The sequence below is a fragment of the Scyliorhinus canicula genome, chromosome 5, assembly GCF_902713615.1.
Source record: "Scyliorhinus canicula chromosome 5, sScyCan1.1, whole genome shotgun sequence".
Classification (NCBI taxonomy): domain Eukaryota; kingdom Metazoa; phylum Chordata; class Chondrichthyes; order Carcharhiniformes; family Scyliorhinidae; genus Scyliorhinus; species Scyliorhinus canicula.
The window spans coordinates 83,799,654-83,818,910 of record NC_052150.1 but is presented as its reverse complement, the minus strand read 5'-3'; positions in this window follow the sequence as shown (position 1 = coordinate 83,818,910).

Here is a 19,257-nt window from a genome sequence, read left to right as displayed (position 1 = left end):
GCAACCTCCTTGTTGGACGAGGACTGGTGTCCATCCTCCAGCGTGTCACCCCTCTGCTGCGTTATGTTGTGGAGGACACAGCAGGCCGCCATGATGCGGGTGACCCCCCAGCATCATACTGGAGGGCCCTTCCAGAGCGGTCCAGGTACCTGAACCAATCTTCAGTATGCCGAAGCACCGCTCGATCACGCTCCTAGCTGCTGCATGAATGTAATTGTAGCGGGTCTCCGCGTCGGTCTTTGGCCTCCGGATAGGCGTCATCAGCCACAACCACAGCAGATAACCCCTGTCGCCCAGAACTAAGAAGAAGGCCACCAATGTTGGTTGAATTCCAATATCCATTTTGTGCAGGGGGTGAAAGGCCGATATGTGAGCATGGTGCGTACCCCCGTGCCTAACCAGGTCCAACGGGGTACATGGTGGCCCTGTTTGGCACTGCGGACCCTCCCTTCTCTCCGCACCCCGGCCCCATCGGTGACCGGAACCGTGGAGTCACTGGCCCTGGCTCCCAGGGGTACCACCAGTGCCTGATTCATCATGCCAGCAGTACGCTCCGTGGCCCCTATCGAGGACCGCCCCTGTAGGAGCTGTGGTGGGCATTGCCCTGGGTGAACCACATAATCCCTGCCACTGTGTGGTGGCCTTTTGGGGGTGGGATGGTATGGTGGTGGGGTGGTGGCACCCACACGGCCGGTGTCACTCTGCAGAACCAGCGACCAGGGTGGTCAGTGGGTTACGGAGCAAGATGGCTGCCTTGCAGTCCGTGGCAATGGCGGTGCGTACGTTGGAACTGCCCCAGTCCCGTAGGAGGTCACCCCGTCCCCAAGGCCCGGCCCCATGGTCTATCCCCCAGACACGTACCCTCCCCCCACCTCCCAGCCCTGACACAGTTCCACCCCACCCCAAACATCGAAATGCACAGAAGGTCCAAGAATGATTCATGAATTTGAGCCTGAACACCAAGAGAATACACAGCCATGTTTCTCGGATGAGGTCTAAAATCCAGAGTTTTCATTTGGAATGAGGACATTTTGGTTAATGGCCATCTCACTAACTTTAAATTGGAGTCAGGAGCCAGTGTTGTGGTCTTGTTCAAGAGAGAACCATGGCTGGTGAACCATGGCTCTTGCCACCATGACACATCTATATGGAACCGGAGGCATAAAGCTCGCAGTGAAAGGCACCTGCAGGTGACACTGAGGTAGAAGGATAAAATAATCCAAGGACCCTCCACAACTAGAACTGTTCACGACTAAGCCCCACAGCCTGTGGCAAAATTAACTTTCCACAAAAAGGCCAGGCTCCAAATATAAAGGTGATTTCCCAAAGCCCTTTACAGAACTAGGATGACTGAGAAACACAGACAACATCACAGTGAGAGAGGATGCTGAATGTGTGCGTCTATTCACGTCACTAAAGCAGCTGGACAAGATGACAAATATGGAAGTCATCTCCCCAGTCGCACGAACGCATGGGGCAGGATTCCCTAAAAATGGGGTTATGTCCCCACACCAGCGGGAGAACCACCACCAATGTCTCCGGCGTCAACGGCCCCCGAAAGTGAGGAATTTTCACTTTTCTAGGGGGCCAGGTTGCCACCAGAGTGGTCCCCTCAGCTCCAGCCGGCGGGGAACCACCCGCGCGAGTCCACGCATGCACGGAACGGCCAGTGTGATCTCACGCATACGCGGAATGGCTGGCATATTTCCGCACATGCGCTGGAGTTCCCTTCTCCGCGCCGGGCCCCAGGCAATACGGCGGAGCCCTATAGGGGCCCAGTGCGGAGCAAAGTATGCCCCCACGGAACCAGCCCTTCCGCCGATTGGTAGGCCCCAATTGCGGGCCAGGCCACCGTGGGGGCCCACCCCCAAAATCGGATCCCCCCGCACACCCTTCCTCAGGACGGCCCCCGCACACTTACCTTCCAGGTCCCGCTGTGTGTGAGGTGAATAATCCACGCCGGTGGGACTGGGCCAAACACGTCGGCCACTCAGCCCATTGGGGCCCGCTGTCAACAGCTCCCGACCGGTGCGGCGGGAACGCCACGGGCGCATGAAAAACATCTCCAGAGAATGGGGAAGCTGCCGTTGGGACGGCGGGGTGCAATTTTCGCACCGGGGATTCTCCGAGCCGGTGCCGGGTCGGAGAATCCTGGCCATGGTGTTCTAGGGTGGTCCCAGTCGCAAAATCAAACAAGTCCATTTGTATTTGCATCAACCTAACACAGCTCAATAAAGCTGTAGGGCGCAATTCAACGGAAAATTCCTAAGTGTCATTTTGGGCGCGTTTGGTGGGGTGTTTCTCAACGGTTGTGTTGGCAAGACCGTGGCCCATATTCAACAGCACTTTGTGCCAAAAGTGAGGCCCCACAGAATTTGCACCATTACTGGTTCTCTTGCCCTCTGATTTGCCTGACTTATGCCTCAGCTTCTCACCACGTACAAGAGGGAGCTGCTTTTAAACGCTCCCTCGCCACTCACTCCAATTAACGCACAAGCATGGCAGCCTGAAGACCTGCCCCTCACTTTGGCAATGCTGACCTGGCCAGGCTTATTGATGCTGTTGATGAGAGCAGGGCCACCTTGTTCCCACGAGGGGGTCAGAGGACCAGCTACATGGTCAACAATACCACCTGGGAGGCGGTGGCGGTGACTGTGAGTGCGGGCGGCATGACCAGGAGGGCTGCCGTCAAATATCGCAAGAAGACCAACAACCGCCACCATGCTCTCCTGGAACCTCTCTCCTGGCATCAGATCCACCTGCTATCCCTCAAACTCCCCCCGCGCACCGCATCACCTTCCCCCAAATCACTGGTTGGCACCCCTCACCCTCCCCACATCCGATCTTCGTACTTGTGCCTCAGCCTCCTCTGGCACCCACCAGCACAATTCCTTTGTGTCCAGGTGCGGTACCCACACATGTCATCGGCTGTAGACCGCCTGGACCCATCATGCATGTGGCTCATAATGCCCTCTCTTTGTCCTCGCAGGAGAGTCTAGCCCATAATAAGCAGGAAAGGGCCAGGATGGGGGAACATGGAGGGCAGGATGCCAGAGATCCAAGTCCTCACCCCCTATGACGAACAGGCCCTGAAAATTGTGGGGTTGACCGAGAAGAGAGCGGTCACTGACAATGAGGTTGGCCTGTGCTACAGAGGTGAGGATCCACTGCCCCTTCACCCACATGACCTGTCTCAAGTGAGTTGATGTCAGACAAATGATCCCTCCCTCTCACTGACCACATGTCCATTGTCTCGCAGGATCTCCATCTGATGAGGCCGGACCATCCAAAGTCGTCGTCCCCAGATCCCCCCCCAGCTCCTAAGAGACTACCTTGGAGGATAGCTCCGAGGAGACCACCATTGAGGCATCATAGCACACCAACACAGAGCTCAGAGATACACATCTCGGTGGGTGACATTAGTGGACAGGCTTCTGGGACACAACCTGGTGAGCACCACACAGTTGCTCGTGCACATCAGGGGGAGGCTGGAATATCCAAGGGAGACAGCAGTCGGAGGTCTGCTGGATCCCAGGATTCTGGTGGGTCCCAGTCAAATGCCGAGCCTCTGGGTAATGTTCTCTCAGAGCTAATGCAGACGATAGGACACAACCGTGAGATTCAGTAGAGGATGTCAGTGACATTCCAGCGACTGCATAGCCGACTGGAAGAGTCCCAAAAGCTTCAGGCGCAGGAGATGGCACCGACAATGTGTGGCACCGAGGTCAACACTGCTAGGTTGGTGACGGCAGTGAAAAACCTGGAGCACGACGTCAACGTCTTGACTAACGGTTTCCAAGGCATGACTCAGTCTGTGACAACCATGGCTGAGGGCATTGACATCATGTCCCAGTCACTGAGGAGCATGTCCCAGATACAGATGGACATTGTCGAGGCACTGCAGAGCATGACCCAGTCACGGACGAGCATCACTGATGGCATCAACACCATGGCGCAGACAATGAGGTGGCGCTCGGACAAGCAGAGCCAGATGACTCAGAGGCTTCTGGAGCTCACTCCAGCTGCCCCTCCATCTGATGGAGCCCCCCAGCGCCTTACAGTCACCGTCAGGGAGGAGGAAGTGCTGGAGGTTAACCCGGGACCTGCCACCAAAACAACGGTGGCGGTCTCCAGTTTCTCTGAATTGCTCCTTCCGGACGCAGGTGCATCTCAAGGGCAGTGGGCAGTGGGCACAGTGACGCCTGCGACACCGGTAAATCGCCGGGGGCCCTCTGGCTCTAGACCCTCCAGAGGACCTCTGCCAAGGGCATCAAAGGCCACAGTGTGTGGATAGCAGCAGGCTGCCTCCTCCTCTGCTGTGCATCCTGGGGACACAGCTAGATGTAGCAGTAGACCATGGAAGATCAGAAAGAGGGAGGAGCACTGTGTAGGCACTGGGGTTCTCTCTCTGAAGCTGCGAGGAATGGAAATGTAAAATGTTCACTATGATACATGTGAAGCCTCTGTCACATTAATCTTCATAGCAGCCTTCCCGCACCCCCACCCCCTGTTGCCCTCCACTCCCTCCCCCCAGCCCCTGTCCCCCGTGTACAGTGGTCCAAGATCTACCCATGTAGACCCCGTTCAGAGGATGGGTGTGAGTGCGCTATCAACAGAAAGGTCGGAGTCAGACCTTTGCAGAAACGGAGCACCAGAGCTTTCCTCACAGTGAGTTATCATCACTCTCCTTCCTTGCAAGGTGACCCGCTGGCAGTGGCAACACAGGACCATCATCCTGAAGTGATGTTACACAGACCCTTGGAGGGTGGAACAGAGTGGCTGGGAAGGAAGCGGAGTGATGGGGAAGTAGGGAATGGGGCGATTGGATGAGAAAGGAGGAAATGGGGAGGGGATTGGGAAGGAGAGGGGGAAATGGGGGGAGGGGGTATTGGGGGAAGGAGGGAAATGAGGGGAGGGGGGTTTTGGAGGAGGTACGGATTGGGGTGATTGGCAGCAGCTAGGGGCTGGTTTAGCTCACTCGGCTAAATCGCAGGCTTTTAAAGCAGACCAAGGCAGGCCAGCAGCACGGTTCAATTTCCGTACCAGCCTCCCCGAACAGGTGCCGGAATGTGGCGACTAGGGGCTTTTCACAGTAACTTAATTGAAGCCTACTCATGACAATAAGCGATTTTCATTTCATTTCATTTCAGCTCTGGTGCCCTTGAGCTTGCATGCCGGAAAATGGAAATGTCTACCCACTTACCCTCAGAAGCCATTGGTCCAGCTTCACGTTTTTGAAAAGGAGTACTGAACAACATCCGGAGGGTTCTCGCTTACAGGTCCGTATTCCCAGGAGGCTGCTGCATTCAACTTCAATCTGTTAATGAGATTGAAATGAATGCAAATGAGAGCTAGTGATATTCTCGCCACCTTTGGGCTAAATCCAGAACCCGGCATCAGGAGCGGTCCGGGTGAATTGGAAACTAGGTCATGCCCGGCACGAATCTTGAGTTTGGCCCTTCCCGCTATTTACCTGGTGTGCCGGGATCCGCGCTGGGAGCAACACAATGTTTTAATAATGCCCGTAGTCAGAGAAGTTCACACCATGTCCTCAATGAACAAAAGCTTGATTAAACTCTCGAATAGCTCAGTATTTTGAAAGCTGGACACCAACAATGGCTTTTGGCAGCTTCCCCTTGACGAAGAGTCCAGGCTGCTAACCACATTCATTACCTCCTTCGGCAGGTTCTGCTTTAACCACCTGCTGTTTGGAATCACTTTGGCACCAGAAATATTTCAATGTACGATATTGGCCATTTTGCAGGGCCTAAGGGGGTCATTTTCCACATGAACGGTGTATTGATTCACAGTACTAAGGTGGAGGAACATGGCAAGAGATTCACAGCAGTCTGAGAGCCCCTGCAGTAAACAGGGTGACGCTGAATGAGAAATGTGAGTTTTCCAAGACCTAATTCAGTTCCTGGGCCACATTATCAGCAATACAGGTATCATGGCAGACCCACAGAAAACTAAAGCTATTGGCAAGTTCCCAACCCCATCCTCGATTCCAGACCTCCATTCTTGGGGATGGCGAACCAGTTAGCAAAATATTTACCAAATTTGACACCAGTCACAGAACCTTGAGGCATCTGTTTAACAAAGACCAAGAGTTGTGCTGGAACTCACATCAGCAGCCAACAGTCATTCACACCAAGATGATGCTGCTCTCCACTGACTTTCTGGCCCACTATAACCCATCTCTACCCACCACCACAGCAGCAGATGCTTCATCCACAGCTTTGGAGTGGCCCTAGTCCAGGAACAACTGGATGGTCGTCACCGACTTGTGTATCGTATTTCCAGAGAGTTGCTGGGCATGCAGATGAGACATGCCATCATTGAAAAGAAAGTCTCGCAGTCACGTGGTTATGCGGGAAGGTTTCATACTATATCATTTGCCTCAAGGTTACAATTTAAACAGACCATAAGATGCTAGATGAGATGGAGCAGGCAAAGATCCCTCCCAGAATCCCAAGGGTTTGCCCACGCCTCACGAGGTTCGCCTACGGGATGGTATATGTCCAAGGAAAAAACAAGCAACGACAGCCACACTTTGCAGGGCTTCAGTAGGCCTTCTGACAAAACAAGCCACAAATCACATCGGAGAGCTGGAAGAGTACTCCCAATTGGCGAAGAGACACCTGCTTGTAACCACAAGTAAACTCCAACAGATTCACCAAGAACAAATGCGCGGTGAGCATTCATAGAATCATAGAATCCCTACAGTGCAGAAGGAGGCTATTCGGCCGATCTGGTCTGCACTGGCCCTTTGAAAGAGCACCCTACCCAGGCCCACCCCCCTGTCCTATCCCTGTAACCCCACCTAACCTTTTAAGGGCCAATTTAGCATAGCCAATCCACCTAGCCTGCACATTATTGTGGCCATATTTCATAGAATTTTATAGAATTTTACAGTGCAGAAAGAGGCCATTCAGCCCATCGAGTCTGCACCGGCTCTTGGAAAGAGCACCCTGCCCAGCCCCACACCTCCACCCTATCCCTGTAACCCAGTAAACCCACCCAACGCTAAAGGCAATTTTGGACACTAAGGGCAATTTAGCATGGCCAATCCACCTAACCTGCACATCTTTGGACAGTGGGAGAAAACCGGAGCTCCCGGAGGAAACCCACGCAGACACGGGGAGAACGTGCAGACTCCACACGGAGAGTGACCCAAGCTGGGAATCGAACCTGGGATCCGGGAGCTGTGAAGCAATTGTGCTAAACACTATGTTACCGTGCTGCCCCAAATCTGCTGTTACTGCCTCCAAGTGTGGCCACAACAAGCGGTGGGGCCATCAAAGCTTGGCTGGAACAACAAAAATACTTTACAGTATTAAGTGGTCTCCTGGTCTACAATGAGCGGCAGGTCATTCCAGTTTCCCTTTGGCTGAAGATCATTCAATAAATACACCAGAGTCCCCTTGGTATTATGAAGTGCAAGATACAGGCCCAATCCGCTGCCTGATGGTCAGGTATCTCCAAAGCGATTGAGAACACCATAATAAACTGTGGGGTGTGTGCATTGCACAGGCAGAACCAAAAAGAGCTCCTCAACACTGCATATTTCCCTACCAGGCCATGGAAGAGGTTGACCATTGACCTATATGTCTTCAACAGTAAATCATTCTTTATAGTGGTGGGTTACTTTTCCAGATGTGTTGAGGTGAAGCAACTATATACAACTATCACAGAGGTAGTAATTAAGACACTAAAAGAGATGTTCACGAGCCACATTATCTCAGATGAGTTCATGTCCAATAAGAATCCACAGTATTCAAATTAGTCATTTGAGCACTTCACCACCACATCTGGCTTCCATCTTGATGTACCAGCTCCCTAAGATACCCACAGTCAAATGAGGAACTGAAAGAGGGGTCCTCGCTGTAAAAACCCTCCTAAAAAAAGATTGAGGACTTTCTCACAGCACTGCTCACATACAGGTCCAATGTGTGACAATGCGGCCTGCTCCCACCAAAGTCTTGATGGGCAAAAAGCTCCACACAAAATTTCCAATCTTGCTGAAAAAACTAATACCAGGATTGGTCGTCAAGGATTACCGGGACATCCAAGAAAAAGAGTAGTCCCACAGAAAGAAGCAGGCTTCCACCAACAACAAAACATACCACACTTGCCGCAACCACAAAAGGACAACAAGGTCTGGATTAAAGACTCGAGTGCGAGAGGGAAGGTACTATCATCAGGATGTATGATGATCAGCTTCGGTCCTACCTGGCTGGCATCCAGAGAGCACAGTCAGGAGAAGGTGGAGGAGTCTCCTTCTCATTCCTCAACTTCCCACTCCCACAGTACTGTGGAGAGACATCGAAGAAGATACCCAGATGCCAGGACAACCTCCAAAACAATAGAGTTTCTCAGCATTCACAGAGTCCACTACTTCTCTGACAGGAGTGCGAATGAGCTATGAAAAGCTTATAAGGCCTTCAGACATACTGAACCTATGAACTTAGAGATTTGAATGAAGGATATGGAGTAGTAATAATAATTTAGTTACACGGAATAAACCAGAATAACTTGAAATACATTGGATGAAGACTTGGGTGTGGGGTGTAGTATAAGGGTCTGACACATATACGGTTAAGGTGGGACTGAGTACAATACTGCCAACACAGTAATGTAAGAGAGCACATGACCCACACCTAGGGCTTAGCTGAGTGTTGGACAGAGGTATTTGCACAAGCAAGATTGAAGGCAGCTCCTAACTTGAACATTTTACTGTCTATATGCACCGAATAAATACATAATTGGAGGCAGCATGGTTTTGCAGTGATTAGCACTGCTGCCTCATGGTGCCAAGGATCCGGGTTTGATCCTGGTCCCGGGTCACTGTCCACGTGGAGTTTGCACATTCTTCCCGTGTCTGCGTGGGTCTCACCCCCACAACCCAAAAAGATGTGCAGCGTAGGAGGATAGGCCACGCTAAATTGCTCCTTAATCGGAAAAGAAAACTGGGTACGCTAAATTTAGAGAACAAAAATACATAGTTAACTTACTTAAAACTACAAAGACTTAATTAAGACTAATGAACTGTATCCAACACCCTACAACCAAGACATTTTTTATATAGCAAGTGACCAGGAACCGCTGCCTCCGAGGTGATGGGAGTGGAGATGGTGAATGATTTTAAAAGGAAATTGGATTGAACAAAGTAAACGTGTAGTGCTACAAATAGAGTGGGGGAATGGGACTGATTAGATTCCCTACAAAGAACTGGCATGGACCCAATAGGCCAATGCCCTCCTTTTATGACTATATTACGACTTTATGACTATGACCTATGACACTGTGACCCCACCACTGCTAACCTCCTCTGCAATATCCATCCAGTCTTGTATGGTTCGGCGAGGATGTCTCATCCACAGAATCCCCACAGTTAGGAAGGAGGCAACCAAGCCCATCTAGTCTGCACCAGTCCTCTAAAAGAGCACCTTACCAAGGCCCCTGCCCCATCCCCACAGCCCCATAACCCCACCTATCCTGCACATCCTTAGACACTAAGGTGTAATTTAGCATGGCCAATCCACATAGCCTGTACATCTTCGGACTTAGAGAGGAAACCGGAGCACCCGGAGAAAACCCACGCAGACACAAGGAGAACGTACAAACCCCACATAGAAAGTCACCCAAGTCCAGAATTGAACCAGGTCTCTGGCACTGTGAGTCAGCAGTGCGAACCACTGTGCCATCATGCCACCCTTCTGCCCCTGGGGGAGTGGACTTACGTCCATTCTCAAGTAGCCAGTTTGGGAATATTCAGAGAGCCATCAACTAACTGTGAGGCCACCCAGTTTCCTGCTTCTACCCCGCTGTCAAGCACCTTGTTCTGTTGATCTTCACACTCCCTGAACCGCTGACCTCTTGGCCTTCTTCCACTGGCAGGGCTGCACTCCTATTGGAGCTGTTGATGGGATGGTTGACCTGAGTGAAGAATGCTTTTGACCAGGTTCCCTTGCTGGCAGCCCTTTAAAGGTTGCAACAGTACAACTGTTGGCATCAGCTGTGGCAAAGGCTGCGATGGCCAGCGCCTCATTACCATTCTTCAACTATTAAATGGTGCCAGCCGTTTATTGACCAGTCAGCAAAAATATTGGTGAACTCTGAGATTAGATCACAAACAGCAGCATTACTTTTGTCCAAGCCCTTCCTTCCCCTCATCATAGATTCATGCAATGTCCCAGCCCATGTGAAAAAATATGCTGTCCCCCATGTTAGCAAATTGCGAACAAAATGACAGGCTACGTGGATTGGATTGGATTGAATTTGTTTATTGTCTCGTGTACTGTGGTACAGTGAAAAGTACTGTGATTACAGCTCAGACAGGTCATTCAGTGCATGAAAAGAAAATACATAAGGCAAACGTAAAATATGACTAGCAAATGGGGCATTTCATAAACGCACAAGAAAGCTTATCAAAAGGAATATTGGACAGGATGGCAAGCAAGAGGGGCACAGGGGTTAGCACTGCTGCCTCAGAACACCAGGGGCCCAGGTTCAATTCAATTCTATGGCTAACCACAACACTAGGATTTCTGTCCACAGCCATTGTGAAAATTATCCTCCTTCAGCATTGAGTCTACTATGGTTCCGAGGACGATTTCAACTTAACCCATGGTATTTCAATATCATTACTGTAGCACATGTGTCACCCATTTTCTCTTACTATGTGGAGTACTTTTAATTGTCTGCATTGAATTTAATCTCCTCTTATTGGACTTTCTCATGTAAGTAATTTAATTTATTCTGCAATTTCTCGGTTGTCTACTTTGGTTCCAAGTTTGGCATGATCTGAAAATTTGACGACTTGACATTAATATCTGAATCAAAGACATGTATGTAGATTAGCAGCTTAACATCAACTTCTGGGGCATTTCATTTCCCTTGATCCTGACATGACTGCTCCTAACTAATAGGTTTCTATCCTTCAACCAATCCCTTAACCATTTCCAGATTATACGCTGAATCTTTACTGTTTGGAATTTAGCTTGCAAACGTTCATGTGGAATTTTATTGAATATCTTTTGGAAGGCTAGTGCACAGCATTATGGGATTTCCTGCAATCTACTCAGCTTGTTACTTCCTCAAAAAAATGAAAGAGATTATTCAGTTTCTTCTTCATTTTAAACCATATTGGCTGTAATGTACTATGTTTTTATTGTCCATATAATCCTCAACTTTGTTCCTGATAACCAATTCCAATGTTTTAAATGGAATTGAAGTAAAGATAAATTGGACTTTGGTTGTTGTAACTGTTTGTCACCTTTTTTGAATGTCACTAACATTCACACGGCCCAATATCCATCAACTACCTCAAAATGATTAATGCCTCATACATCTCTTGCCCAGATTGTCTCAACAGCCTGGGCTAAATACCATCTGAAAATATCCAGTGCAGAAGCAGACCATTCATAGAATTTACAGTGCAGAAGGAGACCATTCGGCCCATCGAGTCTGCACCGGCTCCCGGAAAGAGCACCGCACCTAAGCCCATACCCACACCCCACCCCCATAACCCAGTAACCCCACCCAACACTAAAGGCAATTTTGGACACTAAGGGCAATTTAGCATGGCCAATCCACCTAAACTGCACATCTTTGGACTGTGGGAGGAAACCGGAGCATCCGGAGGAAACCCACGCACACACGGGGAGAACGTGCAGACTCTGCACAGACAGTGACCCAAGATGGGAATCGAACCTGGGATGCTGGTGCTGTGAAGCAATTGTGCTAACCACTATGCTACCATGCTGCACATCAAGTCTGCACTAACCCTCTGAAACAGCATTCTACCTAGGCCCAGATCCCCACCCTATCTCCTTACATCTGCACATCTTTGGACTATGAGAGGAAATCGCAGCACCCAGAGGAAGCCCACAGAGACATGGGGAGAATGTGCAAACTCCACACAGACAATTACCCAAGGCTGGAATTGAACCTGGGTCACTGGCGCTGTGAGGCAGCAGCGCTAACCACTGCACCATTGTGATATATTTGTTGTAAACCCATTCCATTTGTCAACACTTCCATCTCATTTATATCTAAGTTGTAATATTTAGTCTTTGTGCTTTAATCAGAGGAGATCATTTTCCCTCTGCCTTCCTTTGTTCATTCATTCATTTCATGGTCATCTTCTGTTTCAAGTTTTTTTTCATTATGTGCTCACCTTTTTCCTCCCAGCTCTCTTGCTAATGTGGTTGTGACTGAACTGCTCTTTTTGCCTCCTATAACTATGTTTATTGTAAATCTATCTTTGCCTCTCCAATGATCTGTTTGACACATATTTGCATCTTTCTATAATCATCCCAGTGAAACCCTTCTATATACACTCTGCAAGATTTGTAGAAGTAATTTTTCACCTTATTAGTATGGGCCAAAAGTATTTCCATTGGCTTATTCACTGTTTTAATCTACACTTGAAGTTAGCACTGTTGCTTCACATTGACAGGGTCCCAGGTTTGATTCCTGGCTTGGGTTACTGTCTGTGTGGAGTCTGCACGTTCTCCCTGTGTCTACGTGGGTTTCCTCCGGGTGCGTGAGTTTCCTCCCACAAGTCCAAAAAGACGTGCTGTTAGGTAATTTGGACATTCTGAATTCTCCCTCAGTGTACCCGAACAGGCGCTGGAATGTGGCGACTGGGGGATTTTTTACTGTAACTTCATTGCAGTGTTAATGTAAGCCTACTTGTGGCACTAATAAAGATTATTATTATTATAGCCAAATTGATAATGAATGATAATAGGAAACAGTGAAATCCAGAGATCCTTGGGGCAGCACGATGGCACAATGGTTAACACTGCTGCCTCACAGCACGAGAGACCTCGGTTCGATTCTGATCTTGGGTGACTCTGTCTTCACTTTCTCCCCGTGTTTGCATGGGTTTCCTCCAGTGCTCCGGTTTCCTCCTACAGTTCAAAAGATTGTAGGTTAGGTGGATTGGCCATGATAACTTGCCCCTTAGTGTCCAAAGATGTGCAAGTTAGGTGGGTTAATGGGGATAGGGTGGGGGCTTGGGCCTAGGTAGGGTGCACTTTCAGAGGGTCAATGCAGACTTGATGGGCCAAATGACCTCCTTCTGTAAGAATTCTAAAAACAGTTGCTGGAGCCAGGAATTTGTTCTGTATGAAGACACAATGATTGGGTTTTGGGAGGTAAAATGTAAAGGTGTCATATATACTGGGGAAGAAGGTCACAACAAAATTATATATTGATTTTGCACAAGTATATAATGGTATATACAATAACAATACAGCTCCCAGCAATATAAGAGTATTAATGTACTCAGAATGCAGTATTGTTCTCTTCAGAGAATAAGGACAATCCAATGAAGCACCACTTTATCGAAAGAGGCACATGCACCTGGACATGAATGGCTTCCTTCTGCACTGTAAATTCTCTGATTCTATGAACATCAACTGTAAGCTTGGAGGATATGACAGGTTATCAATGACTGAAAGACGGATGAATATTTTGGGTCTCAACTTTAAAATAAGCAGATTATAGATAGGAACAAATTTATAGAAACATGTTGAAAAATTTGATTTTTATTCATTCACGGAATGTGGGTGTTGTTGGCTAGGCCAGCGTTCATTGTCCATACCTTGAGAATGTGGTGAAGTCTTAAACTGCTCCAGTCCATGTGCCGTAAGTATGCCCACAATGCTGTTGGGCAGGGATTTGCAGGATTTTCACACAACAACAGTGAAGAAACAGCAATAGATTTCCACGTCAGGATAGTGTGTGCCCTGGAGGGGACCTTCCAGGTGGTGGCATTCCCATGTACCTGCTGCCCTTGTCCTTCTGGATGGATGTGGAAGGTGCTGTCAAAGTAACCTTGGTGAGTTTCTTAATACCAGCTATTTAGCACAGAACCCCGACCCATGATTAAGTGCTCTGAACTTAAGGAAATGGAATTTCTCCTTCTGGAGGGGGATTGGGTAGAGAAGATGGCAAACAAAAGCTCGGCCCAAAACTGTTAAGCGTGATGATTGGTTTTCATGTATGGTCACTCAGCTGAACAAACTAAATGTTCAAGAGGAACAAATAATTATTTTTCTATGACACACAAAGCTGGGTAGAGAGAGAGAGGTCTCGGATGTGTCATCACATTTAAGAAATCATCAGAGTGCTACATGATGTCCAAACTAACCTGAATGACTGGGTAAAACGAATAACAGGTCCTCCATCCCGACAGTGAAAATAGAGTTTGTGGAAGACAGGCTACATCATGCAGAAACCATAAGTATAATACTGTGCAATCCCTTGTCATTGTTTGCTCCATGATAGGGGAAATACAAGATAAGCTAGCTGGCCAAAATTTAAGATGTTGAAGAATACTTTGAATTAATTGCTGAGCAAGCCTTCAATGAAAAATTAGTTGTGGAACCTCCTCTGAATTTTCCGTTCTGCTTGTTGACAAATCAAGGCAAACAAATAAAGTTGCACATCAAATTGCCATATGGGGCAGTGCTCCCATTGATCTCCTCTCTTCGCATATATTGCTGACTAAAAGAGTATAGACCAACATATGGAGATTGTCATGATATGCACTCATGCACATAATGAGATACAGACAGGCAGTGACAGACACCCAGTACAGCCAATCGACACACAGGACAGAACACAACCAATCATCAGGCAGAACACTAGAAGGTGGTTTCCCACTATAAAACACACGAGGCATCAACACTCTGCCTCTTTCGACTAGTGACAACAGTAGTGACAGTCAGGGTGTATATATCAGTTAGCACCTTCTACACGTGGCTCAGAGCTAGTCTGGTCTAGTTAGTTATAGTGAGCACGCTTAGATTAGTAGAGTCTCAAACCCACAGCGAACTGTGTGCACTGCTTAACAAGTTCAATAAAACGTATTGAACTAACATCAAAGTTTGGAGTCTACTTTCAAGTACAACTGCATCCAGTTGCAGTCCGTGTTACCCCAGGGTGGTTAACATGACAGAGGTGATTGCACAATGGTCAATACCATTCTCAGCTCTCAGATACTGAAGTCCATGTTCATATGCAGCACGACCTGGACAACATCCAGGCTTGGGCTGCGAAGTGGCAAGTGTCATGTGAGAGTACCTTTAAGAAATGGATGTTTATAAATGGGTGTGTATATAAATATCTGTAGTGAGAGCGCCTGTAAGAAATAGGTGTTTATTACTGCAGTGATGTCAGAGAGTGGGTGGAGCTGGGCTGTCTGTCAGCTTTTTATTTTTGTTTTAGGCTGTTTGTTGCAGGGTGTGTTTTAGTTTCATTTTCAGTGTTGGAGCTGAAGCCAGACAGAGCAGGTGTACTGTTGATCTCTCTGCCATGAAAATACTATCTCTTGATCATTTGGTGTATTCAGAATCATAAATGTTCTTATTAGTGAATGTAAACCTAATGTGCTTATGTTAAAAGGTGTTTTGTTTATCTTCTGGATGTTGTTTTGGAAGATATTAAGCATTACTTCGTGTTGTATTCTTTGGGGGTTGTATTTGAATTGATGGTTGCTAAGATGTTCGCTGTATGTTTTTAAAAGTTTAACGTGTTCATAGAATAAACATTGTTTTGCTTTAAAAAATACTTTTCCATTTCTGCTGTACCACACCTGTAGAGTGGGCCGTGTGCTCCCCATACCACAATCTAGCAAAAGTTGTGGGTCAGGTGAACTCCATGATACACTTTGCAGTTCGCTAAAGCCTGGCCCATAACCAATGTAACATTTACTTCGCTCAACTGTTGGGATGACGATCTCCAACAAAAGTGTCTGTTCATTTCCCCTTGATATTAAATTGAATTACCATTGCTGAACCCCCACTATCTGTATCCTGTGGGTTACCATGAACCAGAAACTGAATTTAGATATTATGACTACAAGGATAGGCAGGAGGCTGGGAATTCTGTCGTTAGAACCTCAACTCCTGTCTTCCCAAAGTCTGTCCATTATCTACAAGACACAAGTCAGGAGTGTGATGGAATAGTTCCCACTTACCTGGATGTGTGTGGCTCAAACAACACATAAGAAGATCAGCACTATCCAGTACAAATCAGCCAACTTGATCATCACCCCATCCACTACCTTAAACATAATTCACTGGTATACAGAGGCAGTATTCTGTACTGTCTACAAGATGCAGCAACTCACCAAGGCTTCTTCGACAGCACCTTCCAAACTCGAAATGGAAGGACAGGGTCAGCAGGGTCAGGTAAAGACCACCACCTGTAAGTTCCTCTCCAAGCCACTGCACTTGTATCTATATCGCCTTCCCTCCACTGTTTCGGGATCAAAATCCTAGAGCTCCCCTGTTACAAGCACTGTTGGTCTATCTGTACAAGAGGGACTGCAGCAGTTCATGAACGAGGTTCACCACCATCTTCTCAAGGGAAATGTGGGCATTTGGTACAGGATGGGGTGCGCGTGGACTGCCAGCAGGTGGGGTTCGATCATCCTCTTAGCGGGGTGGGGCTACGGGTGTGTGAGACGGGGGTTGGTGCCAGGGGCCCAGTGGTGGAGGTGGCTCACCCTGGCTCGCCTGGGAGATTGCTCACACTCACCCAGAACTGCCTGCCAGTCCACCTGATGGAGGCCGCATTGGGGTGGGGGGGTGCGGTTGCGGATATGTAAGATGTGGGATAGGGGTGGTCCCAGAGGTACAGTGGTGGTGACACACCTGGAATATCCAAAGGAGGTCTTGCAGCTTTATCCTGGCGCTTACGGCCTCTGCCGCCCTTTCCCAAGCCCAGTTTATGTCCACGGGTGGCAGCCTCCTTCCCACCCCAGGGAACAGGGTACCCCGCCTTCCCACAATGCCATCCAACAATGTCTCCAGCTCCACACCTGTGAATTTCAGGGCCACTCTTCAGGGTGGCATCATTTGGGCTGGAATGAGTGTGTGTGGGGAGTGGCATGCTTATATATATGCAGCTGCAGCCTGTCAGGCTATCCAGTGCCAATCCTGACCCCAGTGAATCAGATGTCGGCATTCATTGGAATTGCACTAGTTCCAAGAGGAGCCGGGCCTAGCCCATTAATGTGCCCTGAACCACCCGGAACCGGCACTGCTTTCATCAACGTAGAATTCCCACGATTCAGTCCCAGCGTCAGAACACAGGGAATCCGGGCCAATATCTCCCACCAGTGCTTACATCCATAACCATCCCAGTACCTAATCTGTCCCTGAACCCTTCCGTTATCAAACCCTGAGCTTCTGTTCACTCCCATAACTCACCCAATGGGATCTTTGTGTACTCAATCGCGGCTCTGGACTTGCCCAGATACTGAGTACAACTTTCTCCTTTGTGCCTGTTTCCTCTGCCACCCAGCACCCTCGATTCGACCCTAGGGACCCCACTGTTGATAACACTGACCTCTTCCTTCAGGCCCTTCATCCATCTTTCAATCCCTGCTTGATCCACCCACCCCCAGCTCCTGTCAGGACCACACACCCAGGAAGCTAATCCCTTTCCTAAACCCCACCTTCCGGCATCCAACACCAACTTTGCAAAAGTTCCCCCACCCATTCCTCGTGCCAACATGGAAACCTGTCCACCTTAGTCACAAAGCCAACTAGTAAATGCCACCTTCGTACATTGTGAAATGGATGCCGCAAGATTCTTGGGCTGGCTGCACACTGTGACAACAGGCGTATGGATGGGCACCCCTCCTCCCCCCCTCGATCACCCCACCCAACCGGCACCCCACCCACCGGGGAACCACCCAGGGCCACAATGGCTGCAGCCCCCAGTGAGGACAGTGCCAGCCAATGGTGCCCTTGGCAGTAGGGATGGGCACCAGGACCAGGGGAACTGACGGGGCCAGGGTGCGGGGGTGAGGGTGGGAGACATCCGTGGGTGGGGTCCACAGTGCCAACCGGGGCCACCGTGTAGCCCACAGCACCTGGTTGGGCACGGGAGTATGCGCCATGCTAACATGTTTGCCTTTCACCCCCTGTAGAAAGTAATGGCATTTGGATATCAATCTGCAATGCTGGCCGCCGTCGAGATGGCCGCAGCTCTGCAAGATGCCCGGCAGCAACGTGTGCAGAGGCCACTCAGGGAAGAGGCAGAGGCTGCAGCAGAGGAGACTGTTGGATATATCTGCCAGATGATGGCACACCTGGCACCGCAGGGGTATGGGGGAGGACACCCGCTCCCGGTGCCATAACGGTGACAGTCGCACTGAATTTCTACGTGACGGGGTTGTTCCAGTTGCCGAGTGGGGACCTGTCCGGGATTTTCCAGGCATCGCCGCACAGGTACATCCGCACCATCACCGACATCCTGTATGCCCAGATGGAGTGGTACATCCAGTACCCTGTGAACCACGGCCACCAGGATGCCCGGGCAGTGGGGTTAGCTGCCATCGCCAGGATGCCCCGGGTCCAGGCAATGATAGACAGGATGCATATCGCCCTACGACCACCGGCAGATAACAGGCCGCTGTTCACAAACAGGAAAGAGTACCACTTAAATAACATACAGCTTGGTTTGTGATCATCAGATGCGCTTCATGCACGCCTGCGCCCGTTACCCGGGCAGTGTACATGATTCGTTCATACTGGTGCACTCGGTATACGTTCGAAGGGCATCCCCACCCCTGGCCGCGGGTCTAGCAGCTGGGCGACAGGGTTACCCATTGTGGCCATGGCTGATATGTGGAGGCCACAGACCGACGCGGAGACCCGCTGCAACGATGCCCATACAGCAACCAGGGCTGTTGACGAGAGGTGCTTCGGAATCCTGAAAATGTGCTTCAGGTGCCTGGACCGGTCTGGAGGGGCCCTCTAGTACGACTCAAGGAAGGTCGATCTCATCGTGGTGGTCTGCTGTGTCCTCCACAACATCGTGCAGCAGAGGGGTGATGTACTGGAGGAGGATGAGGAGGAAGGGCAAGTTTGTCTGATGAGGAGGATGAGGGAGAGGGGGACAATGAGTGGGGCCTGGCCAGGCATGGGAGACCGCTTAGCGCTTCCGCCAGACCAAGCACATGGGATGCACTCGTCGCGGCATGCTTCACAGACTAGGGGGAGGGGGTTCGCTACCAGGAGCACAGACACCACCATCCCACACCCCCTCACCTTCCACACCACCAATCACCCTCACCTCCCACACCACCAAGCCACTCGCATGCACACCTACTCCATTACACACACCTGCAGTACTATGAGCTGGGGGTTGCCAGCAACAGCGGGCCTGGTCCATGAGCTGGAGGATGATGGCAGCCCATTCTCTGCGATGAGCTCCATGCTCCACTCA